General features: G+C 56.3%; 1 protein-coding gene across 28 annotated transcripts in view; it reads right to left on the reverse strand.

Moving 5' to 3' along the window:
• BCL2A1 (BCL2 related protein A1) overlaps positions 1–27173 on the reverse strand; it is a 60240-nt gene that overhangs the window by 17699 nt on the left and 15368 nt on the right. For 15 of the 28 annotated variants that reach the window (XR_006598722.1, XR_006598727.1, XR_006598725.1 and 12 more), the window contains one exon: positions 21383–21466. The exons of 5 other annotated variants lie outside the window; for them this stretch is intronic. The gene's annotated coding sequence lies outside the window, so the exon portion shown is untranslated. Of the gene's footprint in view, positions 1–8712; positions 9823–16966; positions 17149–20177; positions 20607–20793; positions 21227–21382; positions 21467–22754; positions 23495–24759; positions 25235–27173 lie in introns of those variants that run through there. 8 more of the 28 variants (XR_006598729.1, XR_006598718.1, XR_006598735.1 and 5 more) reach the window with 7 other exon arrangements.

Genomic DNA, 27173 nt, shown 5'->3' on the forward strand with positions numbered 1-27173 from the left:
GCAGCCCCTGCCCGTAAGCTCTGCCCCCGACAGCAAAGCCACTGGGCGCCCTCCCTGCTCCCCGCTCCCCGCTCCCTGCTCTCCGCTCCGGGCCTGATCTAGGACGTACGGAGCTCTGGGCCATCTTCCCGCTCAGTGTGCCTCTCCCACGTGCTTCCTGTGAACCCGGACCCCCAGGGCCGCCTGCCTGCCTGGCCTCTCCACCCACACGGTGAGCGGGCATCCCAGATTTCACGTGTCCAGACCAAACTTCTGATTCCCTGCGTGCCCCCAGCCCAGCCCACTCCTCCCTCGTGTCCCCATCTCAGGAAATGGCGTCACCATCCACCGAGCACAGAGCCCGGGACCGTGCCCGTCCGCTCTGTTTAACGCGCGCGCCACGTCCACCTGACGGCACGTCCCGACGTGTCACCTGGCGGCGTGTCCTGACAGCGCTGCCTCCGAGACGTGTCCCAACCCGAGGAGGCCGAGTCTCGTCCCGCCCCCGTCACATCCTGCCTAGACCTGCAACGGTCCCCTGATGGGGCTCCGCCCACACCCTCCTGGCCACGGTCACCCAACCACACGGAGCGGGCCACCACCTTATTGCCTCGCAGGCGCTCGGCCAGGCAGACAAGGAGCGCGAGCAAGAGCAGGGGGTGGGGGTCCCCCGAGGGAGTTCCGAGTCCAGTACGACCTCAGTAGCTGCCCCAGCCTGGGCCAGGCGCCTCTCCCGCGCGCAAATCTCGGCCGTGGCGCCTCGTCCTACCGGGTGCCACGCCGTCGGGCACGGGCCCAGAAAGCCGAGTCCTCCTTGGGACGACGAGGCGGAGCTCTCGGGGACGGTCGGCACCGGACGTCTTCAGAAGATCGCGGACCGGCCTTGCGGCCTCAGAGGGGCTCCCTTCCACGCTTCCTGCCACGGCACGAGGCCCGTGAGTCACCGGGCACAGGTGAGGGTCACACAGCGGCCACGTGTCAAACCCTTGTCTTACCAACCTTCAGAGCCAGGAGTTGAAGGGGCAGTCAACGGTGCCTTGCCTTGGGGTTTGCCGGAACGAACCGCGCTTCGGCGAGGTTTTGGTGCACACGGCCCATTTGACTTATGTGTGTGTGTGTGTGTGTGTGTGTGTGTACGTGTGCTCACGCACACGTCACGCAGAATGTCCCACAGTGACCGCTCCTGATCGTACGTTCACTGGCAGTGACCACATCCACGCTCTCGCATCACCATCCCCACCGCCCGCCCCCCGAACGCTTTCATCGTCCCGTGCGACGATCACTGAGCCACTAAATGATAGCTCCCCGCCCCCACCTGGGCCCCGGCAGCCACCATGCCCCCCCCTCCGTCCCCGTGAGTGAGCGGCGCTGGCCCGCCTCGTGTACGTGAACTGCGGCTCACGTCCCCGAGCGCGGTGTCCTCGAGGTTCATCCGGGCCGCCTCCTGTGTCACAGCCTCCTTCCCTTTCAAGGCTACGCGGTATTTCATCCCGTGTGTAAACCACGCTTTGTGGATCCCCTGGCTTGTCGGTGCACGGCACCTCGCGTGCGCCTTCTGGCCGTAGCGGGAACCGCTGGAGTGCACGTGGGTGTGCACATGGATATCTGCCGAGTCCCTGCTGGCGTTCTTTCGGACCCACGCCCGTCAGCGGAGCTGCGGGCTCACGTCCATCTGAGGCCGTGAAGGACGTACTGGTTGTGAGGGAAGGAGAAAGGGGGACGGAAACGAGGTCTTGTGACCGAGAGTCGCTGAAGGCAGGCTTTGGTTTCGGGATTGCTCCCCCTCTGCTCACACACGCTTCGGGGCACACACTCACGTGCTCCCACACATGCACACACACGCGCATCTACACACCACACACGCACACTCACATACACACACACACATATACACGCACGCTCAATACTCGCACATACACGCGCACACACGTGCACACGATGCACCCACACCACACACGTACACGTGCTTATGCGTCACGCTTACACTCGCTCACATGCACGTATACACGCACACGCTCGTGCTCACACATACATGCACTTACACGTCACACTGACACACACACACACACACACACACACACACCCCTGCACTAACACACACACAGCCCCTGTGAACGTGCTGGAGCCTGACTGTGAACCAACCGACTGTAAGAGGAAAATGCCCGTGACCAGAACGTCGGCAACAACCTCATAAACAGTCACGGGCGACCCCTGCTGGTGCTGCCGCCTGGGACCCGAGGGGACCTGAGGCACAAGCCAGGCTGTGACACTGGGATGGAGGGATTGACGGCGTCTGGACTTTGCCAACTTCTCCGTGACTGCGCTGTCCTCGATCCCCGTGACCCCAGTCCGTGATCCTTGTGACCTCTATGTCCACGATCCCTGTGACCTCACCGTCCCGATCTTGGCCGTAGGAGGGGAGCCCCACGACTGCTGTGGTCGATCCTCAAACTAAGGATGAAATACTGAGGGCCGTTGGACACATGGACGCCCTCACCAGGCCCGGGCTCCTGCCTGCCCCTCCGTTCACGCCCGGGCTCCCCTCCCCCCGCCCCCGTTCACACCCTCACCAGGCCGGCACATTCCGGCACTGCCTCCCCCCCCCCCCCCCCCCCCGCCCTCAGGACGCTGCTCCAGCGGCAAGAAAGGCCAAGAATCACTCCCATCAGGCCCTTCATGCCCAAAGGCTTCTGGAACGCTGTGTCCCTCACTCCCCACGTGGCGGGGACTCCCTGCGCCCTGGCCTGAGTCAGAAGCCGCCATCGTGTCACCAGTGGCCGGATCCGCAAAGGAGACTGGATGTCCCCCCTTCACAGAGGCACCTGCCGCCTCCAGCAGGGACACGACCCGGCAGAGAGAGGGGCCCGGGCTGCAGGGACGTCCCGCCAGCGTGGAAACAGGACCCCAGTCTCTCAGGGAAGCACAGGTGATTCTCGGCAGGAGGACCCCCGTCGATGCGAGGTGCTCCCCCACGCTCTAAGGACTGGGGGTGCCCCCGAGTTCCCCCGACACCTCCCTCCCTCCCAGCGGCACACGGCAGCTCAGGGTCCTGACCGCCCGGAGGGAACGCTCGGACCCGGACGTAGGCCCAGCGCAAGCTCGGGCTTCCTGGGCCCCTTTTCCTCTCTGGACCTGTCTTTCCACCTGTAACCCCCTCCCCACGTGGACCAGAAGAACATTTCCAGATTTTCTCCCAGCTCCCCAAAGACACGGAGAGCCAGCAGGGGAAGGACAGAGAATCTCAAGCAGGTTCCTCGGGGTCAGCGCAGAGCCCGACGCGGGGCTCAGTCCCACGAACCGGGAGATGGTGACCGGAGCCAGACGCTTAACTGACTGAGCCCCCCGGGCGCCCCTCCCCTCAGGACTGCTTCCACTTCAGCAAAGGGAACGCGAGGTGCGGAGCAAGACAGAACGAGAGGGGCAACGGGTCAGACGCTAGCGACGAGTCGGGGGCGCCCGGCGGCTGTCCACGCTGCCCCATCTTGCAGGTAGAAAATTGCCCCGGGCACGAATGTTCTGTTGACAACAGAAGCTCGGTTGTACTGGAGTATCTTCGTGACCTCGTTCTAATCGTTCTAATGAAGGTGACTTCCAAAGGAAACCCCCCTCCTCTGTCACCCCCGGAGCCCCTGCCTCTGCGCCTGCCACAGACAGCTTCTGACGCCGCGCCGGTGTTAGAAAAGCTCGGGGGAGGGGGGTTTCCAGAACCTTCTCTTCCCACTTCCCATTTCTCGAGTCATTTGAACTATCACATATGTAAAGAAAAATGTCACGGGCGGGGAAAACACAAGCTCTCGGGGCCTGGAGGAGGGAAAGCCCAGTCCCCGGAGTTGAGCCCCCCTCTTGGCACTTGGTCCTGGGATGGAGGGGCTGGTGGTCAGAGGTACGTCCCCGTGTCGTTAGGGGGACCGTGCCCGGTGGCCCCGAGGAAGCACCAGGGCTCCGGAAAGTGGTCTGGAGGCCACGTGGCCTGTGCTGCCTCCTCACTGCTTGAGAGCTGCTCACCAGTACAGGGCCACCTGCTCAGGGGTCCCCCCCACCACAGGGAGCTTGGGGCCACTGGCGTAGACCCTCTAGGGGAGATGCCTGTACCCCCTTTTCCCACAAGTAGAGGGGCCGGCAGGATACAGAGACTCAGAACCCCAGACAGAGGGGCCCGGTCCCAGCCCCTGCCCTCTCTGGCCCCGTCCCCTCCCTGCCAGCCTGCTGGCTCCCGCCCACACCGGTGAGGGCTTGTACCCCGAGGGCTTGTGCTGGTGCGCACGGCCGGCCCGTGGGTCCCCAGCACAGGACCGCAGGCCGCCTGCCCGGGGCCCCTCCAGGCTCCGAACGGCGCGTGCAGGCGGGAAAGCCGCTGGGGTCACTGGCAGCGAAAGCGCCAGCTCCGGCTTTGTCGCGTTTCCCCGGTCGTGAGTTTGAAGCAACAAAAGCCAAGCACGCAGACCTGGGCCATGTGGGTTTTTAACGGGCCCAGAAGGAGGCCCTCCCGAGTAGGACTGTGGGCCTCGCAGGAGCGGGTGCCAGGGCAGAGGAGAGTCAGGTGCTGGCCCCAGGGATGTCCCAGGCTGGGATGCAGGCGAGACAGAGAGAGAAGCCACCGGAAAACAAAACAGACAACAGGAACTGTCAAGGACTCTGAGGGGATACAGGCATGTTTGAGGGAAACGGTATTCACTGAACCCCCGCGTGGCCGGCAGTAAGAGGTACACCTCCTGTCACCTCGGTGTCACGGTGTCCCCTGGTGTCCAACACCCAGGACTCGACAGGCCTCACAGCCGACACAGCAGAGTCGGAATTAAAATCCAGGACCGTCTGACTCCAAAACGCACAGGTGAGATGCTGTTTAGACTCTTTTTCAATTCACAGGTGGACACGAGTCATGCAAACATTTGTCAGCTCTGTTCACCACGACCCACGGGGAGGGTTTCGGTGTCACCGCTGACCGTGGTCACGGGGGCTCCCGGAGGGCACCCGTCGCCCAGGACGACATGCCTCGGGGCCCCCAGTGGGACGCAGCAGAGGCAGGAAGCCCTTCGTCTGGCACCTGCTGTCGGGCCGAGAGGCTGACGCTCAGAGAGGCTGCTGGGCTGGGCGAGGCCGCTGGTGGGTGGCAGAGGCGTCCCCTCCCTCTGCGGCCGCCGTGCACCCTGCCAACGCCCCTCGTGGGTGAGGGACCCCCTCGCCTGCGACGCCTCCTGTGAAGCTCGGAAGTTCCCACGGGGAAGACCCGCCTTCCAGTCGCTCACGGCAGTGACAGTGACGGGACGGTGTGCCGTGTGCGGACAGACGGGGACACGGGCTGGGCTGGAAAGCCTCCCAGATGAGACGGTGATGGAGCTGACACTCCAGGCTGTGTGGAATTTGCCCAGAGAGACAGCCAGGCGGAGAGCTGGGCCCGGGGATGGGCAAGGTGCGGGGGCTGCGATCAGCTCGGCAGAAACCAGCGTCCCGCAGCCGGGGACCGAGGCAAGACCTTATCCTGTTTGCAGGGGGCTTGAAGCAAGGCACCCGCGCAGTCACATCTGCATTCTGGAAAGAACATTCCGGAAGCAGGGGCGAGTCCGGGCGGGAGAAGACCAGTGTGACGGAGGTGGGGTAGGATGTGCCCGGAGCCGGTGACACACGCTCGGGACCCAGACAAGGCAGAGACCACTGGGTGGAGAGGAGCAGGTGGTGGCGAGAGGACTCAGGGAGCAGAGGCACAGTGGCCAGTGGCAAGGGCATCGGGACACTGGAGGGTCACGTGGGTCAGGGACACTGGTGCTGCAGGGACACCCAAGAAAGGAGGGCACGTTTGGTGGGGAGGAGCAGGTCTGCCTGGGGCACGGCGCGGGTGACGCGTGGACGGGGCACTCACGGGGGGCAATCTGGTGGGTCCGCGGCTCAGGAGAGACGTTGCGGCTGGACATCGGGACGCAAGGATTTGGGGGTCATTAACGCACTTCCAGTTCCAGGGTCCTGGGAGCCGCTGAAGTCACCCAGGGGGAAGGGGGCTAGAGAAGCGGTGGGGGCGGTGCCCACGGGAGCCTGACGCCGTCTGTGAGCTTGCGGAGCCCACGCAAGACCGAGAAGGTGCAGAAACCAGGGGCGACTCACGGACTCTCCAGGGTTACCTGAGGGCTTCCCAAGGGCAGCCGGGCACCGAGCTCCAGGGGGGACCCTGCGTCATGCGCGCTCTTTCCCGAGGTCTCCTTCCCCTCCCGCCCCGCACCCCCGGCCTCCCTCGGTGGCGCGGCCCCCAGGGGGTGCAAACCTCCAGCAGAGCGACAGCTCACAGGGTTGGTGTCTCTGCGGAGAAGGTGCTAAGAAGAAACCAGCCGAAAAACTTCACCTTAAAGACAATCCGAGGACGGGTCACTATGTGCTTTTGGCGGATTACCGACCGGATGGCATTTATACAACAAAACCCCTTCCGCTCCTGCCTCCTTAAACAGTAACAAAATGGTTCTCGGTGCTGACGGCCGTAAAGGACATAAAATAAAAAGGCCGATGGGAGGAACCCTCGCAAAAAGGATAGTCATCCACGGATGTACAGCGAAGACGAAATGATTTTTAAAGCCCTATTTGATTAAGAGATTTCCAATGGAAGGGCACAGTTTTATTATTTTGGGTGCTAGTAATTGTAATAAGGAACACAAAAGAGGTTTTCAACACTTCGGATCCCAGAGTTGCAAGAAATGCAAGAAGTCAAGCGTTTCAGTGGTTTTGTTGCTGACCTCTCCGTCAGAGGGTCTCAGACCAAAGTAGAGGAAGGAAGCCAGGCCAGAACAGGGCGCAGGGCACGGGTGGGTGGTGCCGGGTGTGGGCAGGCAGGCGGGCCGGGCACAGGGTGCGGGGGGGCGGGGGGGCCGGCGGAGGGTGCAGGGCCCCGGGCAGGAGCCGTTCAAGAGGAGCAGCCTGCTGAACGTTCAGGGTTCGGACGGAGCACAGGAAACGGGGTCAGCATTTGACGCCCCCACAGGAGAAACGTCACCCGGGAGCTGAACGGGACACACGGATGTTCACAACGGCAAAGTGGGGACCATCGTGGGATGCTGGGTGGACCAGCTGCCAGCCTCTGTGCCCATCTCATAGACGGGGCAGCTGAGGCCCCGAGAGGTGTCCCGCCTGAGCTCAGCGCTCCTCTCCCTGTGCCGCCCACTCCTCACAAGCACAACCACTAACTCACAGGGCTGCAGCCTCGCGCCTGGCTTGAAACCGGCCGGACCGACAAGGGGGACAAGTGCGGGTCAGCGGGTGGTCATCAGGGCCGTGGGGTGTCGGAGAGGCGCCACCGGCTGGTTCGCTCCAGCTGAGCCCGCGGCTCAGCGTGACCCGGGGCTGGGCCTTCCTCCCATCCGGCCTCTGGACTTGCTCTGGGAGAGGTGGTGAGCTGGGGACCCCCTTGAGGTCCGGGGAGCTGAGGGATGGGGCTCTCCGCTCCCAGCACCCCCACCTCCGTCAGAGCACCTCTTCTTGTCTTGCCTGCTGGGCTGGGTGCCGCGAAAGGGTTCCTTCGAAAAAAGTGTTTTGTCACTTAAAAAAAAAGCTGATATAGAACGTAGTGACCCCTCAGCTTTTCCTGTTCTGCTGCTATTTGTTCTGCCTGAAGGATTCACTAATTCAGTTCACTGAACACTTACTGAACACACACTACATAATGACAGTCTCTATAAACACAGAGATGAGCACGATGTGTCCCTCTCCTTAGTGGGCTTAAAATCTGGCAGGGGAACTGCAGGTGGGAATGCCAGCTGGTGCAGCCGCTCTGGAAAACAGTGTGGAGGTCCCTCAAAAGCTAAAAATAGAACTACCCTACGACCTAGCAGTCGCACTACTAGGCATTTATCCACGGGATACAGGTGTGCTGTTTCGAAGCGACACATGCACCCCCGTGTTTATAGCAGCACTATCGACAACAGCCAAAGTATGTTAAGAGCCCAAATGTCCATCGATGGATGAATGGATAAAGATGTGGTATATATATACAATGGAGTATTACTCGGCAGTCAAAAAGAATGAAATCTTGCCATTTGCAACCACATGGGTGGAACTGGAGGGTATTATGCTAAGCGAAATTAGTCACAGAAATACAACAATCATATGACTTCACTCATATGAGGACTTTACGAGACAAAACAGATGAACAGAAGGGAAGGGAAAAAATAATATAAAAACAGGGAGAGGGGCAAAACAGAAGAGACTCTTAAATACGGAGAACAAACAGAGGGTTACTGGAGGGGGTGTGGGAGGGGGGATGGGCTAAACGGGGGGAGGGGCATTAAGTAGGACACTGGTTGGGATGAGCACTGGGTGTTATACGTAAGAGAAAAATCACTGGCATCTACTCCTGAAATCATTATTGTACTACATGCTAGCTAACTTGGATGTAAATTAAAAACTAAATCTAGCCAGGGAGACAGTATGAGAAGGGATGATTATGCAGATCATGACGTAGGGAAGGACTTTAAAGAGGAGGTGACATTTGAGCTGGGCTTTGCAGACTACATAGGAGTTGGAGCTCCATACCCAGTGATGGTGCACTGAACGACCCACCAAAGCCGACTGAACACGGGCTCTGTGGGGGCAGGGAGGTAAGGAGGCAGGAACCACGACTGGGCCCAGATACAAGATGGGGACAAAACCGGGGAGTCTAAGCATTTGGGGCCGTTTCTCGCAGGGCAGCATTTACCCTTCTGTCCTGTCTCAGGACAGCAGAGAGGCTAAGAGTCACTGTGATATCCACACGCGGTGTGAAGCTGGGCTCACCCCGGGAGTTCAGAGTCGGTTTAATGTTTTTAAAATCATTCAGAATATTTTCCCAAATGGACGTAATAAAAGGAGCAGTTGTGCGATCAAGTCAGTCAATGCAGGAGAACCTGTGATAAAATGCAGTATCCATTCTGGATGTTCTGAAAAGTAAGTTAATAATAGAAGGGAAGCTCCTTGCTCTGATGTAGAGCGTTGACACAAATAGCCCCGGCGGACGCGGGATGATGCCAGGTATGCACTTCCGCCCCAGGTATACACTCAAAACAAGTGGGACGGGTGTCCAGACAAAGCCGTGGTGCGCCCAGCAGCCGAAAGGTGGAGTCACGGCAAACGTCCATCAGCTGAGGCGCGAGCAGGAGAAACGTGGTCTCTCCAAACGGTGGGGCATCATTCGGCCATCTGAAGGAAGGGGGCACGACATACCCACACGGCGACCCTGGGAAACACGGAGCCTTCCGGGCGGAGAGTAAGAAAGCAGGTGGGGTGGGCCACGTAGCATGTGACTGCCGGGCGTTGGGGGAGGGAGCATAGTGGCGGCCGCTTGTTGGGGAGGAGTCTCCACGACGGGTGGTGAGGTGTCTGGAGTTGAGTCCTGGTGACGGGCGCAGGGCACTGCGGGAGCACGGAGCGCGCTAAGGTAAGTTTTGTTAGGTGCGTTTTACCGCACAAAAGTTAGCGTGACCAAATGTGGGCGAGAAGGGGTAACGGCTGGGATTGTGTGTCGCTGGCCAGACTGTAACACGGCGTAGCCACTCTGGAAAGCAAGCTGGGCGCTTTCCTTCGACGCAAAAGTGCACACGACTCGCGTTCCCACTCCGCCGTGTGCACTCAAGAGGAACGACGGCGTGTTTCCGCGAAGTTTCGTAAAGAACATTCACAGCGGCTTTTTTCATGACGGCCCCAAACCAGACACGGCGCAGGGGTCCTACTGAATAAACAAACTGGAGTCCACAGACCCATGGAGTACCGATCAGGGATAAAAAAAGGATGGTCGGCTGATCTAGTTAACAACGTGGATGGATGTCAAAAACATTAAGTGAACAAAGCCTTCCAGGAAAGGGAAATGCCGTATCATCCAATGCACAGTTTTCACTGTAAAAAACAACAATGGAAAAATGGTCTCAGAAGAGCAGAAGTACGGAGTGATGGTAACACTGGGGTGACAGCAGTGGGGTCTGGGTTACTACGCATTGGTCGAAATTGAGCACAGGTGCACATGTCAGGAAGAAATCTCGTGTGCACTTGACCGTCTATAAATTCTACGTCGAAAGGAAAAACTCTAAGCAAACACTGAATTCTAGTTCATAACATGCAAGCTGCACCATAGGGAAGGAATGCACTGGGGTCTCCAGTCTACTGGAGATAAAATGGGTTCGTCGTAGCCAGAGGGACAAGACGGACAGCTGCGTGACAGAGTTAACAACAGCACGCACACGCTTGCTCTCCCGTTTCCCTTAAAATGCTCTCGATTCTGTGTACGCTTGGGATTTTTCATAATCAAATGTTAGGAGGGAAAATCCTCTGACCCAGCAATTCCACCCAAAGTATTTACGAAGGAAAGATGACAACGTACATCCACAAAAAGGCCTTCCGCAAGACCATTCGTAACAGCTCTATTCGTTTCAGCCCAACGTGGCAAACATCCCAGATGTCCACCAACAGAGAAACGCACGGAGCGTGCTGTATCTGTACGACATAAGCCGGCCAGCCATAAGAGCGATCGACGGCCGGCACACGCGGAGGAACTTCACAGACATTCGCCGAGAGAGAGAAGCGGGACGTACGGGAGTTCAGAGGGCGCCTGGGTGGCTCAGTCGGTCGAGTGTCCGACTCCTGATTTCAGCCCGGGTTATGACCTCACGGTTCGTGAGTTCAAGCCCCGCATCGGGCTCCGCGCTGATAGCACAGAGCCTGCTTGGGATTCTCTCTCTCTCCTTCTCTCTCTGCCCCACCCCCGCTTGCACTGTCTCTCTCTCTCTCAAGATGAATAAATAAACTTGAAAACAAACAAACAAAAAAACAGTCTGACAATACCAAGTGTTGGTGGGGACGTGGTCTTTGGGGCGTAAACTGGTACAGTCACCGTGGGAAAGGTCTGGTGCTGTCCACCATCAACACCACGACCCGGCCGTCCCGCTTCTAGGATGCGGCAAACACCCACGAGAGACCCGTGCTCTGCCCACCAGAACACACGTGCAAGAATGTTCGCGGCAACGCATCCGTAGAGCCCGAGACCGGAGTCTGAGGCTCAGAAGTCCAGCCACAAGACACAAGAGAAACAAGCAGAACGGTGTTTGTCTTGGGGGAGGGGGCCGTACCTGACCGGACACGGAAGCCGTCTGGTTCGCCAGAAATACCTACCTGGAGCCCGGTGTGCTGACCGGAGCGTATACCTGTGTGAAAATTCACCGGGCTGCACAGTTAAGCTCGCACGCTTTACACACTTTACATGTGATACACCTCGATTTAAAACAGTTTTCAGGGGGGTGCCTGGGTGGCTCGGTCAGGTGAGCATCCGACTCTCAATTTCAGTTCAGGTCATGATCCCAGGGGTGTGGGATCGAGCCCCGTGTTGGGCTCCACACCGAGCATGGAGCCTGCCTGGGACTGTCTCTCTCTCCTTCTCTCTCTGCTGCTCCCTCACTCGTGCACAATCTCTCCCTCTCTCTCTCTCTCTCTCTCTCTCTCTCTCTCCAAATTAAAAAAAAAAAAGATCTGATAGAATGTCTCTAAAAATATAATGCGGAAGAACATATCATAAAAAATAAAATAGTTTTTAAAAGCTCCTACTAGATACTATCAATAACGTATTCATGACAAATTTTTTTTTTTAATTAAAAAAAATTTTTTTATGTTTGTTTATTTCTGAGACAGAGAGAGACAGAGCACAAATGGGGGAGGGGCAGAGAAAGAAGGAGACGCAGAATCCGAAGCAGGCTCCAGGCTCCGAGCTGTCAGCCCAGAGCCCGACACGGGGCTCGAACTCACAAACCACAAGATCATGACCTGAGCCGAAGTTGGTCACTCAACTGACTGAGCCACCCAGGCGCCCCATGACAAATGCTTCTTAAACAGGACATCAAGGCACTACTAAGAAGGAAAAGACTGATACATTTGACTACATAATAATTAAGCATGACTCTTCATCAAAGGATCTGTTAAGGGAATGATGGGCCTGAGTGGTGATGTTCGCAATACTGGTAATGCAGAGCATCATATCCGTGTTACACAGAGAACCGATTACACGCGTATATGCACACCTTAAACACGTACGTATAATAAAATGCTTACATATATAGATGTATGTGTATACACGTAAATAAGAAGTGTATATGATATATACACATAAAATAGAAGTATATTTTATTATACGCGCCTTATGTATACATATATGTATAAAATACGTGTACGTTTTCCGTACGTACGTATATACGTATACATGTGCAGAATATGGAAAGAAAAGGACAGCACGCACAGCAAAAAATGAGCAAGAGCCTAACCGTCAGGGAAACGCTGGGTGAGGCCACTCACGCCCCCCAGAGTGGCTAAAACGTAAAAGGCCCACAGCGCCAAGTGTTGGTAGGTGCAGACAGCGGCGGCTGACTGGTTTGTGGACGTGTCAGACCCTGAACCCGAGAATCCCATCCCGAGGCCCACACCCGGCGGGACGCCCGTACGCGCCGAGCGGGAGACAGGCTCCGGGCTCACAGCGGCAGCGTTCCTAACTGCCGGAAACTAGAAACAATTCCATGTCAAGCACCGTAGAATAGGTCAGAAACAGGTGGTCTGTCTGCAGCCGGAATCTACACAGCGGTCTACGCGAACCGCCACAGCCACGCACAGCGACCCAGATGAGCCTCACAAACGCAAAACTGAGCCAAAGACACAAAACACAAGGGTGCACGCTGTGTGATTCCATTTACAAACGGTTCAAAACCGGCGACGCTAAGCCGTAGAACTCAGGCTGGCAATCCTGTGCGGTGAAAGGAAAAAAAACAGGAAGAAATTTCCCTAAAAGTCGGCATGATGGAGACGACTGTAGTCAGAGAAGGCTCTGGGGGAAGGGAAGCGGAGGGGGGAGAAGGCCCGGAACGTTCCATCTCCTGCGCTGATTGCTGGTTGCTTGGATATCCACTTCATAATAATTTACAGAACTGGGAATATATGTTTTCTATGCTTTTCTGAGGGAGTGTTATGTTTCACAGTAACTTTTAGTATTTTTTTATTTGAAAACATTTTTTTAATGTTTATTTTTGAGAGAGACAGAGCATGAGCAGGGGAGGGGCAGAGAGAGAGAGGGAGACACAGAATCAGAAGCAGGTTCCAGGCTCCCAGCTGTCAGCACAGAGCCTGACGCGGGGCTCGAACTCACCGGCCATGAGATCATGACCTGAGCTGAAGTCGGACGCTCAACCGACTGGGCCACCCAGGCGCCCCTCACAATATATTTTTTAGAAGAGGCTTAAAAATTACCGGGTCGGGGTGCGGGGCAGAAAAGAATATGTCGGCCCTCCCGACATATTCTCCCGGGCAGCGCGGGGGAAGCAGGAGAGTCACAGCCGGGAGAAGGGCATCAGAGGCCGAGGATCCGGGCCCGGTGGGGGCGGGACGGCCGGCTGCTGGCCCCGCAGCAAAGAGGGGAGTGACACCAGGAGGAGAATTCCAGGCCAGTTGTGAAGGCCCGTGAGCCACCACGAGAGGCCCTGAGCTGTGCCCACACGCGGGCACCCAGCCCAGAGGGCAAAGGTGTTCACCGCCGCGCGCGCCGCCTCTGCGGGAGGAAGGGACGCCCCTTCTATTTTGCACAAAGCTCCACCTCCTGGAGGGGACAGCATTTCCCAAATCACTTTTTCCTCTAACTTTCAAGTTTAAAAATATAAACACTTACTGTAGGGACCAGGGAATTTATCCCGGAGACGTGCGCGCCGGCAACGTCAGACTCGAGCAACGCTTCCTTCCGCCCCGGTCGGAGGGCCCCCAGGGGGCGCCACTACCAGGTCTCTGGCTTCTCCGCCCCGCCCCCAACCGTCCCGCCCCGCACCCCCACCCGGTGCCGGGCAGCCCCGAGAGCGCGCTCTGCCTGGTGAGGGTCCCTCACGCGTCACCGGGGGACTGGCTCCAAGCCCCCACCGCAGTCGGCACGGAGTCCGCGCCAAGGCTGGCAAAGGCTTGAAGACATTTAGGGCCGTTGGCAACAGGACCAGGTGATGTCGTGGGTGGGGCAGGTCCCGGCGGCTGCCAAGCGTGAAAAGGCCAGACCGTTCAGGGCTTCTGCCAGGTGGGCCCGGGGACGGTGGCCCCAAGAGGGACAGCAGAGGGGCACGCTGGTGTGCCAGAGGCCTGGGGCGGTGCCTTCCCCTCCTCCCCTGCACCTCGGCCCCTCACCACGGACTTCCCGGACTGGCTGAACCCCTCGGAAGGCTTCGTCTCTCCGTCTCCCGTCATTAGATGAGCAAGGAGTGTAAACAAACACCCTTCAAAGTGGCTGGAAGGTGAGCACACACCTGGGGGCAGGAGCCGGTGGTGTTCACCATTGTCTAGAGCGCGTCAGTCAGCACCCGCCAGGCTCCCTGCTGCCTTTCTTCCCGGACCAGGAAGGTTTGGGGGCCCCAGGGGCCTCGAGGGGCTTCAGAACAAGGCGGTCTGGCTGCTGATCCCATATTCCAGGGTCCCTGTGTCACAGGGACCTGACTCTGCCTGGGCCCCAGCTCTCCTAGAACCCATGTCCTGCCTGGGCCTCAGGTAGTGCCGGGTCCCACGTTCCTCCCTGTGCTAAAGCCGCCGTGAGGACTTGGGCGGTTTCTTGTGGGCTCTCCTGGGCCAAAGATGACACCCTGGCTTTGTCTTTGCTTTTGGCCTTCATCCCGACTGAATAAAAGCAAAACGTAGAACAACAGACAGTCGAATCCAGACGCACAGCCAACATGGCCCATGGCGTGTGACGTCCACTTCCGTCCCTGCCAGTACCTCCCGCCCTGCTCTCGGGGCGTGGATATTGGTGTGACGTGAGTACATGAAGTTGTGATGTTGGCAGGGAGGCACGTGAGGACATGTAGGGAGACAAATGTCCCCAGTCCACACTGTGCCACCGTTCCCGGGGCCAGCCCCTCCTCCCGGCAACGCCGTCTCCGGTCTCCACGGCAGGTGCCCCGTGGGCGCATCCGGCTGCAGGCTCTGGACCCTTTCCACTTGCTACATCCACTCAGACATCACTGTGCCACACTCAGTCGTGTTTCGGGGAAACCCGGTTCAAAACTGATAACTCTCGTTCAAACGCTGGGCCTCCCTAACTTGATGCCCTGAAACGTTTTGCATGACATTGAGGAAAATGAGGCATAAGTGGCTCAAAATGGAATTCGGTCACTTATAATTAGTATGTAATAAAAAGATCATTTGAAATGATTGAGTAAAAAAAAAAAATTGCCCACTTTGAGAGTTAGAGATCATCCATTAAGGATGAATCTTCGTGAAGCATATGGGTTATGATGGCCTGGGGTCTCGCATCAACCTCACCAAAGGTGAGTCAAATTAAAAGTTCACCTTTAGCTTCAAACTTGAGCAAACCCTTGAATTCATGAGTGTTTTCATTAGCTCACGTCTCTCGGTTTGAGCCTTCGAGCACCATTACAACTAATTGCCTGCTGACTTTGAACCTCTGAAAGCTTTCTTTAAAAAACCTTTCGATCCTTGGAGAGAACAGTATTTTAATTATACTTAATAATTTTTCAGTTCCCATTTTCCAGTCTTTTCTCTGTTACGTCGACTATTTACTAGCAAACGTGTAGACACAGCTGTTCTACCTCTGATGAATCAGCGAGGTACTATTCTGGCACTGTGATAGTCGCAACACGTACGGGTTTTCCTCGTGACTTAAAAAAGCAAAGTGGGAAAAAAATTTTGTCTCTTTGAGCAATCTTTGGAAACACGTTCGGTCTGGACAGTGTTCGCGCATCATGACAGAGCGTGGCCCGCGGCTGCACCTTCCAGAATGGAGGCACAGAGCCCCCCATCCCTCCCCGCCGTCAGCCTGCGGGCCTGAGCAGGCAGGTGGTGGGGTTCCGAAGGACGTCCTCCCCCACCCCCCGAGCTGGGGGACAGGAGGGGCCAATGGACAGATGGCATAAAAAGGCTGGAGGTGGAGGAAGGGACAGGGCGAGCTGACGGGAGGGGCTGCCCGGGACTGAGGGAGGCCCCGAGCAGGGACGGAAATGGGCTTCAGATCGTGGGAGGCAGGAGGCCGGACCCCAAAAGAATGTTCTAGGAGCAGTTCAAGAAGCAAGATCAGAGGTCTCGGGCCTCCCTACTCTGTCTGTGGTATGCGTTCTGCATTTTTGTGTGCCACGGAATGCTGCTGCAAACTGGTGGAACCAGAAGTGTAGGTGGGTTCCCTCCAGGGGGTGGTGGAACAGCTCACTGGGGCAGAAGCCTCAGTGATTCTCCAGTGAGGGTGCCATCCTGACATTGGAACCTCCCTCCTAATTGTTTCTCCCTCCCCAGGCCCCCCCAAATTCCTACCCACATTTCTTTGCCCCATAGGAACCAAAGACCTTATTCTCTCATTTTTTTCTTACAATAACCCTGCAGTTCCTATCAGGAAAAGCATGATCACAAAGAAGCCAGAAGGTCTCATAAACCATTAAAAAAACCCTGATAAACTGGGCCCCATTGAAATTAAAATGTGCAAAGGACGCTGTTAAGAGAATAAGACGACAAGTCACAGATGGAGAGGGGAAAAAAATTGCAATACATCACATATCTGACAACAGACTTGTACCCAGAATATATAAAGAGCTCTTACCATTCAATAACAACAAGTCGACCAGCCCACCCCTCAACACCCACTAGAACACCTGCAACACAAGAGACAGAGCAGACTGAGCACAGGTATGGCGAGGACGTGGGACAACTGCATTCACAGGGCCGGCGGGAAGGAGAGAACAAAGTAGGGCAGGGTGAACCTGCAACCTCAAAATTCCACGGTTGTATTTTGCTCAAGAGAAACAAAAATATATCCACCCCAGGAAGTGTGCTCCAATGCTCATGACAGCTTCATTCATAACTGCCCCAAGCCGGACACAACCTAACGCCCCCATCAGGGGGCTGGATACACAGAATGGCGCATCTGTGCCAAGGAATGCGTTACTAATACGCGCAACCCCGGGGGACGTTTTAAAACATTATGCTAAGTGTAAGAAGCCAGACACCAAAAAATCACCTGCTATATGATTCTACTCACAGAACATTCTTGAATAGGCAAAGCCGATCTCGTAACCGGAAAGCACGCACATGGGTGGTTTCCCGGGGCCCGGAACCGACTGCAAAGGGCACGGGGAACTTTCTGAGGCGATGGAAACATTCTATATCCTGATCGTGTTGGCTGGCAGTTACATGGTGTTGACACTGTAAAAACCCACTGAACTGGAAAAAAAAAAACCCACAGCAAATCATACACTTTAAATGGGTGCATTTTATTGTATGTAAATTTCACCTCCGTAAATGTGCTTTTTAAAAAAACAGCCAGGTTCATTTCTCGGGCAACAGAAAAATTAGTTCACCGTGCAAGGGCTGGCCGGGGGGACGGTAGCTGGGGCGGGGGGAGGGGGTTGTCTGTGTTTTACAAACAGGATTACCAGGGGGCGTCTGAGTGGCTCAGTCGGTTGAGTGACCAACTTGGGCTCAGGTCGTGATCTCATGGTTTGTGAGTTCGAGCCCCGCGTCGGGCTCTGTGCTGACAGCTCGGAGCCTGAAGCTGCTTTAGAGTCTGTGTCTCCCTCTCTCCCTGACCCTCCCCCGCTTGCACTCTGTCGGGCTCCCCAAAATAAATAAAAACATTAAAGAAAATTTAAAATAAATAAATAAATAATAAATGACCGATGACTGATTTGTACTCCCTGGAGAGAAGATGTCGTATTAGTCCTGGAAATAGTTCTACCCTGCCTCCCCACTCCCCAAAGAGGGGACATGACTCTTTCAAGGAGCATTAAAGAGGGGGAAAGGAGAAAATTCGTATCTTGTTACCCTTCTGCGGGAGCCAGGGCAGCTGAGGGCGGCTCCGGGCGAGGTCCCAGGTCGAGGGCAGGGAGAGGCGCTGGGCCAGAGATGCCTTCACAATGTCTACTGGCAGTGCTCACCCCCCCCCCCCTCCCCGGGAGGGAAGCCGGGGCAGGGGCTGGGCCTGGGGCTCGTCCGGGCAGGGCCGGTTACGGTTACGAGGAGAGACCCGGGCTGTCTGGACCACAAGCCCTACCGAGGTCTAGAAGGGAGCTGCACGGCGGCCCCCACCCCTCCCTCTCTGCCACCCCTACACCCAGCCAAGGCCGCAAACTTCAGACACAGTTCAGACTCACCCCTTTCCCTGACCTCTTGCGCCCCCGTTCCCCAGCGCCCTGCACTCTGCCCCCTGGTGCCCGTGGCTTTTTTTTGTTTGTTTTTTGAGAGAAAGGACGCAAATGAGGGAGAGGCAGAGAGAGAGAAGCAGGACTCCAATATGGGACTCAGACTCAGGAACCATGAGATCATGATCTGAGCCCAAGTCAGATGCTTAACCAACAGAGCCCCCAGGCGCCCCCAAGTGGTCTTTTAAAAAGCAAACCAGACATCTCTCTACAGACCCTTCAAAGGTGTGGGGTTACTTTTAGGAAGAATTCCAAAGTCCTTAAGATGCCCTTTGAGGCTTCCTGCCAGCCTCACAGGAGGTCTGAGGCCTGCGCCTTCTCACGCAGGGTGCGCTGGCCACCCCATGCCTCCTCCTGCCCCAGGGCCTTAGTACATGCTGCTCTGTCTCCTTAGATGTTCTCTCCACTCCTCACCCAGGCCCCCCTTCAGGTTTCAGTTTAGAAGCCACATCCTGCCCCCTTGTGCTCGCACGGCACCCTGTAATCTTTTCCTCTTTTTGTCTAACTTGTATTGTTTAATCATACACTTGTCCGTGTGACGATTTGTTTCATGTCTGCTGCCCCAACCGTACTTCACAAAGGCAGCAACGGTGTCTGATTTGCGCATCACTGGGTTCTCAAGGCCTAGAATCGTTTCTGACGCTTGAGAGGCCTAAGGAGATATCCTTTTAATGGATGGATGAATGAACAGAGGAGTAGTTTAAAATACAGGCTTAATTATTTGTTAGGTATGGCGAGGCCATCAGATCCGGAGTCAACTGCCATTGAAAACAGTTTGTTATACTCATAGAAGCACCAGGGACGGTCAGGAGGCAGAGGGAATGGGGGGGAAATTGGGGAAGGAACAGGTGAGGCAGGGTGAGAAGGCTGAAGATGGGCTAGTTTGAGTAATCTCAGCCACTTCTGGGGGGAGCTGGGGGGCTCAGGCGGTTCAGACTACAGCTCAGGTCATGATCTCACGGTTTGTGGGTTCGGGCCCCGCATTGGGCTCTGTGCTGACAGCTCGGAGCCTGGAGCCTGCTTTGGATTCTGTCTTCCTCTGTCTCTGCCCCTCCCCTGCTCACTGTCTCTGGCTCTCTCAAAAGTACATGAACATTTTAAAAAACTTTTTTAAAAAGGTCAGTCCTCTCTGGGCATAATAGGGGCTGTCCTTAGTTGTGTGGTACCTGGTCCTACAGGACAGGTGGACGGTGGCCTGCAGGGTGAGAGTACCACAGAGGAGGGAGATGGGAATGTGGATTCTGAATGTGGTTTGCACTGGAAAGGAGCTCTCCAGGTGCCTTGTTTACTGTCCCCAGGAACAGGCCAACCCTGCGAAGGGCAGTCCCACCGGTGTCTCAAGACAGCAAGGCATCAGAATTCAGCAAACAGAAGCTGTGATCAACACAAGGTCAGGCAAGTGCCTGTGGACGGACACACACACACACACACACACACACACACACACTCTACACCCAACCAGGGCGTAGTAAGATCGCAGCCAGCAGCCCCTGGGTCAGGGTTATTTATTTATTTATTTATTTATTTCAACGTTTATTTATTTTTGGGACAGAGAGAGACAGAGCATGAACGGGGGAGGGGCAGAGAGAGAGGGAGACACAGAACCGGAAACAGGCTCCAGGCTCCGAGCCATCAGCCCAGAGCCCGACGCGGGGCTCGAACTCACGGACCGCGAGATCGTGACCTGGCTGAAGTCGGACGCTCAACCGACTGCGCCACCCAGGCGCCCCTGGGTCAGGGTTATTGAAAGACGTGCTCAACGTATAGCTCACTAACTTCCTTCTAGAAGCAGAATGGACCCTTCCTCCTTCTCGTCTCCTTTCTACCAGGACTATCAGTGACGGGAACTGGAAGCTGGTATGACTCCCAGAGGGCATGGGCTTCCGGTTTAGAAAGAGACACTCGCTCAGCTGGAGCCAGGGCAGGGGCGCGACCCCAGTCCCCGGGGGAGGGCAGTGGACCTGCCCCAGGCTCAGCGTGCCCCTGAGTGACCAGCACGCATTCCTCCCAGGCGTGGGGCATCGGTCAGATTCTAGGCCGCAGACCACAGGATCCACCCCAGAAAGGTATTTATTAAGGGTTAAAGACAGATCACAGAGTCATTGGAGGGACTAAAGAAACAGACACAGGAATGCGCCTCCAGGAAGGACTCCCAAAACCACAACACAGAGCCGGGCGGCCACGGGACATGCGTGTGTGCGTGGGGAAGGAGCTCCTGAGGCAGGAAGCCAGCCGTCCAGCCGCCTCCAAGGAGCCACCCTGACCTCGGGGAGTCACCGGCAGCCCCCAGCTCCGCCGTGCCTCTGCCGCAGTCCCTGCCACATTCTTCTCTCTGCACAATTCGCCGTCACACGCAGTCCATGTGGTTGGTAGAGAGTAACCCGCATCTTGTACTTTAGGGGAAAGGGAGTCTGGAAATGCCCTTTTTAGCTCCAGCCTCTCCTCGTGGGCTGGTGCCTTCGCTGGGCCTGCCGTCCATCCCTGAAGGACGAGACATGGCTGCTTTTTTAAAACCACGTGAATTGTTGGGGCGCCTGGGTGGCTCAGTCGGTTGGGCCTCGGACTTCGGCTCAGGTCATGATCTCGCGGTCTGTGAGTTCGAGCCCCGCGTCGGGCTCTGTGCTGACGGCTCGGAGCCTGGAGCCTGGTTCACATTCTGTGTCTCCCTCTCTCTCTGACCCTCCCCCGTTCATGCTCTGTCTCTCTCTGTCTCAAAAATAAATAAACATTAAAAAGAAATTTAAAAAAACCCCAAAACACATGAATCGTTGGACAAAATTCTGTCCTTAACTCTGAGTGGCCGTGGCTCTACCCCCTATGACCCAACCTTCCAGATGCTCAAGGTCTATCTTTCTGGACATTTACATTCACTGACCTCTACCCCCTGTGGGCAGATATCTATGGCTTCTTAGAACATAGAACCAACCATGGGCACAAACTCCATGCAGAGACTGGAAGTCTGCAGCTGCTTGTCTGGCCCATAATCCCATTTCCCAGCTGTTAATGAGCCAGTGCGACCTGCTGGGCCATCCCTAGAGGCCCAGCGGCTGGTCCTGGCTTTCTCTGTCCCTTGAGATGCATTAGAAAGAGGTCTTTGTCACCTAGAAGACACACAGGTAAGGAACACCTTGTTACATCAAGATCCCCACTTTCAGGGTGCCTTGGAGGCTCAGTCGGTTGGGCATTTGACTCTTGATTTCGGTTTAGGTCATGACCCCAGGGGCAGGGGATTGGGCCCCACGTTGCTCCGCACTGACCTTGGAGCCTGCTTGGGATTGTCTCTCTCTCTCTGTCTGCTCCTCTCCTCTGCTCACGCGTGCTCTCTCTCTCTTCTCTCTCAACTAAAAAAATAAATAAAAATAAAAATAAATAAAAAGATCCCTGCGCTCAAATCCTGACTCTCCTGTGACATACATGTGCAAACTGGGGCAAGTCGTTTAACCTCTCGAGTTACCAATTGTCTCATCTATAAAACACCGTGTGAACCGGCAAGCAGCAGGCCGCATCTCGGGAGCGAGCACCCGTGAACGTGAGAGCGTGCTGAGGCCGTGTCTGGGTTCCGTGGGCCAGAGTGCCGTGGGGACGCAGGATGCTGCACTGGGAGGGCGTCACCGACGTCACCCATTTGGTGCCATCGCTCTAGGTAAGTGGGTGTTGTAACTGTCATCATAATGACAGGAGTCTTCTGGGGTGGCCTTGAGACCGCGGAGCTCTGGGGGCACCCCGGGGGCTCAGTCGGTTGAGCGTCCCGACTCTTGATTTCGGCTCAGGTCGTGATCTCACAGTTTGTGAGTTCGAGCCCCATGTCCGGCTCTGTACTGACAGCGTGGAGCCCTGCTTGGGATTCTCTCTCTACCCTCCCTCCCTCTCTCTCTCTCTCTACCCTCCCTCCCCCATGCTCTCTTGCTCTCTCTCAAAAATGAATAAACTTTAAAAAAAAAAAAGACTACAGAACTCTGTCGTTAATGAAGAACAAGAAAGTCACCATGAAAGACACCACGGCTTGAAGAAAAGACGGATTTATCTTCTTGGACTAGGAGTTGATTTCCCAAAGGGCAAACCCCCAGGCAGGGCCTTTGGGCGGGGAGGGGTGGGGGGGGGAGACCAGGAAAGAGCTGCACAGGCAGCTCCTTCCCTGCCTTGTGAGCTCCTAGTCCCTACTCATGTGCGGAGGCTCCAGACCACGCTGTCTTCCAGCACGGTGACACAGACTCCCAGAGCCACCCTGTCCCCTCCCATGGCTGCAAACACCTCCAGGGGAGGCTCTGGCCCAAGTCTCCCAAGCTCAGGGCCTCCAACTGGGCCTCCAGCTGCTACCGTATACTTACTCTTGGTCTGTCTGCTCACAAGCAACAGAAAACACCGCTGGCAAATGTACGCAGAAAAACTTTATTTACAAAGGTATTAAGTAGGGGTGCCTGGGTGGCTCAGTCGGTTGAGCGTCTGACTTCGGCTCAGGTCGTGATCTCACGGTTCATGGGTTCAAACCCCGCATCAGGCTCTGTGCTGACAGCTCAGAGCCTGGAGCCTGTTTCAGATTCTGTGCCTCCCTCTCTCTCTGCCCCTCCCCCGCTCATTCTCTGTCCTCCCCCCCCTCTCTTAAAAATAAATAAACATTAAAAAATAAAAAGATATTAAGTAGGGGTGCCTGGGTGGCTCAGTCGGTTAAGCATCCACCTTTGGCTCACGTCATGATCTCGCGGTTCGTGGGTTTGAGTCCCGCGTCAGGTCTCTGCTGTCCAGGCAGAACCTGCCTTGGGATTCTGTGTCTCCCCCTCTCTCTCTCTCAAAAATAAACAAACATTAATAATAATAAAAACAAAAAACTAAACTTCTTAAAAAAAAAAGGCGGTAAGTAGCTCTCAGAGACTCCAGAAGGACAAGCAGACCACACAGCAGAGAACGGTGTCCAAGATCACAGCACAGAACCACCACCAGGGGACCCAGGCACGGTCTCAGGGCCACTGGAGGGCGGGCGGGTGGACGCTGCGGCCAGGAGAGCCGCCACCACGGCCTCGGGCGCAGGCTCCCTCGCCGGATGGGCTCCGCTGGGCTGCTGGTCAGGGTCCCCGTCGAAGTGTGGGGGTGGCACGCCTGAGCGTCAGAGCCTTGGTCCGGTGTCTGTGCTCCGGACTCCGGGAAGCCTGAGAAAGCAAGTCTGGACCTCTGGCTGTACGGTGTGAGGTAGGCTCTCCTCACAGGTGGTCCTCTGGGGCCGAGGTGGCTGAGAAGCCGGTGAGTGCTCTCCTGTCTCTTCCCCTCAGCTCTGAGGCCTAAGGAGATGGTGGAACCACAAGATGCAAGGACCCTGGGTCCCTAAACCTCTGTGTCAGCACGTCATCAGGCTGAACAGGAAGACGTGTACCGGGCTATCACGGGGACCAAAGAGAATGTTTTAAATAAAAGCTCGTATTGTGTTAGGCCGCTGGTCTGGTGGAGTTTCTCTCTCAGGGAAGCTAGTATTATCCTAACTTTCGCAGTGGCCAAAAAGAATTTAAAATGCCCACTTTGTCGCCTCAGCAGGTACCTCAACTTTGGCAGGACATCTTTGTCCCACACCTCCAAACCTGTTCTCTTTTATTTTTTTCATTTTTATTTTTTTACTGTTTATTTATTTTATTTTTGAGACAGGGAGAGAGCACGTGAGCGGGGAGGGGCAGAGAGACAGGGAGGCAGAGACTCCCAAGCAGGCTCTGCACTGTCAGCAGAGAGCACAACGTGGGGCTCGACCCACAGACTGTGAGATCAGGACCTGAGCCAAAACCAAGAGTTGGACACTTAACTGGCTGAGCCGCCCAGGCACCTCTCTTTCTTACTTTCAGTCTCCCTAGCCTTCAGTCAGAATCCTGGTTGTCACCTTGTGTTCCTCCCTCTGCACTGCTCCTGACATTCAACCAGAGGCCAAATCCTGCAGATTCCTTCCTGTCAATCCTCTCCTCAACTTTCCCACTTCTACTACTCTGGCTTATACATTGATCCTCACCTCCTTCCTTCCCTGACTCCTGGATCAGTCCCCTAATTGGTCCCTGCCTTCACTATGCCTCAGTCCCAGTTCATCCAACTAACCATCCATCCATCCACCTTCTATCCATCCATCCATTCAACTGACTGACCATCCATTCAACAATCCATCCATCCATCCATCCATCCACCCATCCATCCTTCCATCCACCCACCTATCCATCCTTCCACTCACTCATCCATCCTTCCACTCACTCATCCATCCATCCACCCATCCTTCCTTCCATCCATCCACCCACCCACCCACCTATCTATCCTTCCATCCATCCATCCACCCACCCACCCACCTGTCCATCCTTCTACCCACTCATCTATCCATCCATCCACCCAACTATCCTTCCATTCACCCACTTATCCATCCATCCACCCATCCTTTCATCTACTCACTTATCCATCCTTCCTTCCACTCATCTATCTATCCATCCTTCCATCCACCCACTTATGCATCCGTCCATCCATCCATCCATCCATCCATCCATCCATCCATCCATCCATCCCTGTCATCTACCCACCTATCCATCCTTCCTTCCATCCACCCACCCACCTATCCATCCTTCCACCCACCCACTCATCCATCCATCCATCCATCCATCCATCCATCCATCCACCCACTTATGCATCCATCCATCCATCCATCCATCCATCCATCCATCCAATTTGTATTTATTAAACCATTACCATGTGCTAAACAGTGTAAAAACTATAACAAATGAGTTTCTACACAGGTGATTGGGAGGACCAACATTAGTGAAATAGTCCCACTAAGAAATACATAATTACAGGTGCTATGAAAGGAAAATGACAGGTTTTTATGAGAGCATCATAATGGGACCTTAAACTGGTCAAGGGGGCAGGGAATCCTCCGCCGAGGAGGTGACCTTTGAACTGAGGTCTAAAGGGTGGAGGCAGTAAGCCAGGAAAGGGGTGGAGGGTGGGACCGCGATCTTCCAGGCAGAGGGAGCAGTGAAGCAGGGAGGAGAGGGGCACGTGTGGGAACCTAAAAGTCCAGTGTTGCACAGGACAAATCTTTTTCATCGTGTATTCCCGGGACTACACAGCATCTGGCACATAACAGGTGTTCGGATGGCCTGTGAATGAGCCAATGAATAAACGACTAAGGGAAAGGGTGGGCGAGGGGACAGGCGGACAAGGCATGAAGCTGTAATGCATGGCAGGGTCTACACGCCAGAAATAGGGCTGCAGCCTCCCTGCCGCCCTCCCTGACTCCAGGCTTGCCGCGTCCAGCCCCGCTCCAGCCCCGGGGCCACAGTGCTTACGCCCAGCACAGCGCGCGGCACACTGTGTGTGACCGACCGCTTATTGTCCCACCCCTCGCCACGATGAGGTCCACAGGAACTTGTCTTGTTTGCCAAGGTGGCCCGCGGAGGAAGCACAGCATATAAATAATTCATGAGCTGGCAGGCACAGAAGGCAAACGGCAAGCATCAAAGTCAGCGGGGCAGGAGAGGGCGGAGTTGGGAGGAGTGAGACGGCTGCCAGCGTCGGTGGGCGCGGAAGGGCCGAGAGCCAAGTGGAGCGCACACACGCCCGCGGCGCTGGTGAGTCACGACGGCAGCCGAGCCCGGAGCCCGCAGAGGTGAGCAAGGACACAGGGGCACAGGACCCAAGCAGGAGGAGCCACAGGGCGGCTCCACGTCACGGCCACGGCATGCCGCCTGCTCAGGCTTCCGGCTCACACCTGTCCGGTCACGCCACGGCCCCCCCCCCCCCGGCACTTCACCGACACCGACTGTCCCCTGCATCGTGGCTCTGCACCTCTGTGTGTGTCTCTCTGTGCCGAGTGCCCCCGGGACACAGGCACCCCTGTGGTGGGGGACTCCCCGTTCTAGAGCCTCTGCGCGCTTCCCAGTGCCGTGGGGAGCCCAGCGCTCCCTCAGTGGGGTGCAGCACGTGGGTGTTGGAGGGACGAACGGCCAGCAAGAAAGGGAGAGGGCACAGGACCCGGCGGGCAGGCCAGCTGGCGGGGGGGGGGGGGCCTAAACAAACAGAACCTTTGCCAGGAACTCTAACAACACCACGGATGACCGTGAGGCCGCTTCCTTGCCTAAAACCAGGCTTCCTGTGGTGTCTGTTCCGGTCCGCTGGTCCTGCCTTTTGCAGAATGACCAGCTGTACCGTCTCCGTCTGCCCTTCGGCCCCTGGTCCCTGCAACAGCGAGCCTGCATCTGTGTGTTCGCTCCATAAACATTTACTGAGCGCCTCGGGTGTGCAAGATGCAAAGACACCAGACGGGAGATTCTGCAGGAGAATCCGGTGGGAAAGACGGTACGTGGTAAACACGTACAGTCACCGTGATAAGACGGCACCCAGGGGATTCTGGGAGCCCACACCCAAACCAAAACCGTGGAACACTTGACCCTCAATGCCCTTCTGACTCCACTTCCTCGTGTGTAAGAGTGACCAATGAACCACCACTGGAGGAACTGGGGTCAGAGATGCTACGAACTCTGCGTCCCCCAGGCAGCCAGCTGTGTGGTCCTTCAGGGCGGCTGGGAACAAACAGGATCCCTGCAGCATTTGGACTCCAGGGGTCCCACCTGGGGGCTTTGCCTTGGGGCCAGCAATTACTCCCTGGGGACACGGCCTCACTCAGTCCCTGGCCTCTCTGCATTCCCAGCTGCCCGAGGTCCTCAATCCTAGGGCCTCACCACTCTGTGCTGAGTGACCGCCTGTGCCCGTTTGCTGGGAGCGGCTCAGTCGTGGTCACCTACGGCCTGAGCCCTCTGCTGTACTGGCTGGGTCCACACCCACACGCTTTCCTGGGCAGCTGGGCTGGCACGGGAGGAGCTCTGTGACTGGCAGCCTGCCGGCCCCAGCTGCCAGGATCCAGGCCATCAGACCTGCCACCTGCTGACTCGGCCGCCCCTGGCCCGCCGAGGCTGTGCTCACGAAGGCAGAGGGACAGTTCTGAGCTCGCGGGCGAGGCGCACGTCCCGCTGCTCCCGGACATCGTTCCACCCTCAGCAGCTAGCAGGGCGCTTCGTGAGGAAGGGGCTCCGTGATGAG

The sequence above is a fragment of the Felis catus genome, chromosome B3, assembly GCF_018350175.1.
Source record: "Felis catus isolate Fca126 chromosome B3, F.catus_Fca126_mat1.0, whole genome shotgun sequence".
Lineage (NCBI taxonomy): Eukaryota > Metazoa > Chordata > Mammalia > Carnivora > Felidae > Felis > Felis catus.